This window comes from Elephantulus edwardii, unplaced genomic scaffold (genome assembly GCF_000299155.1).
Source record: "Elephantulus edwardii isolate Elephantulus edwardi_28Jun2011 unplaced genomic scaffold, EleEdw1.0 scaffold00097, whole genome shotgun sequence".
In the NCBI taxonomy this organism is placed as follows: domain Eukaryota; kingdom Metazoa; phylum Chordata; class Mammalia; order Macroscelidea; family Macroscelididae; genus Elephantulus; species Elephantulus edwardii.
In genome coordinates, this window is record NW_006399847.1 from 2544565 (window position 1) to 2545696 (window position 1132).

At 42.6% G+C, this 1132-nt stretch overlaps 1 pseudogene; it reads right to left on the minus strand.

Moving 5' to 3' along the window:
* Window positions 1-286: 286 nt before the first annotated feature.
* Window positions 287-776, minus strand: LOC102860807 (annotated as a pseudogene).
* Between the last annotated feature and the right edge of the window lie 356 nt (window positions 777-1132).

Here is a 1132-nt window from a genome sequence, read left to right on the forward strand (position 1 = left end):
TCAAATCAGATCTGACTGGTACAGGAGGAGATTACCCCCCTTCTCCAGCAGAGCAGTACCATAGCTTGTTTATCCTCTCCTTTCTTGATGGGCACTCAGGTTGTTCCTATCTCTTTGGTATTATTAATAATGCTGTGGTGAACATAAGTGTGCACATCTGTTTGCATCAAAGTTCATATTTCTTTAAGACATATACCTACTTGTGGAATTACTGGATGACATGGTATTCCCCCCCCCCCATTGCTTATCAAATGATCCTTTATTGAAATATTTTTATCTGTAGTTCTTAGCTAGCTGGGCATCCCACAGCACTGCTGTTGATGTCTTCTGTGATGTTATGAGGGTGGTGGCCATCAACATTGCAGCCCACAAATTGGACTGTTCCCAGGATCTCTTTAACAGTTCTAGAGAGTTCTCTGGCCAAAGAGCGATGCTGCAACTGCTGGGCAATGCCAACAATCTCATCAAAAGTGATATTACCACTGTATTTAGTCTTTTTCTGCTTCTTTGTGTCTCTGGGTGTTAGGGCTCTGATGATCAGGGCAGAAGCAGAAGGCACCACCTCAACTGGGCTTGTCTGTTTTGAATGGTCAGTTTCATTGTAATCCTTAGTCCCTTCCAGTCACTGGTGGCCTTGGCAATTTCATCACCTACCTTTTTGGAGACAGACCCAGAGGGCCAATCTTGGGGGCCAGAGAGGATGTGGCACTGACTTCCCCACTGGTACAACTCAGGTACACGACTTTGATCTCGTTGGGGTCAAATTTGGGTGGCATGGTGGAGGTGCCTGGTGTCAGATGATCCCAGATATGGGATGACTGAAGAAAGTTGCACCAAGGCCTCCTCCAAGCTGAAAACCGAAAACCACATGGTATTTTTACTTCCAACTTTTAGAGAAGCACAAACTGTCTTCCACATTATTATACCAGTTTACACTCCCACAAGAAGAGTATAAAAGTCCAAATCTTTCCAGACTCTAGCCTGCATTTGTTGTTTCCTATCTTATAGAATTTTTCTATAGTTACTGATGTGAGATAGTATCTTATTGTTGTTTTGATTTTAATAACTAATATGACTGTGAAAGCTCTCTTCTCTTGATCATGTGTCCAATTAATAATCCTTTGATTTTTGG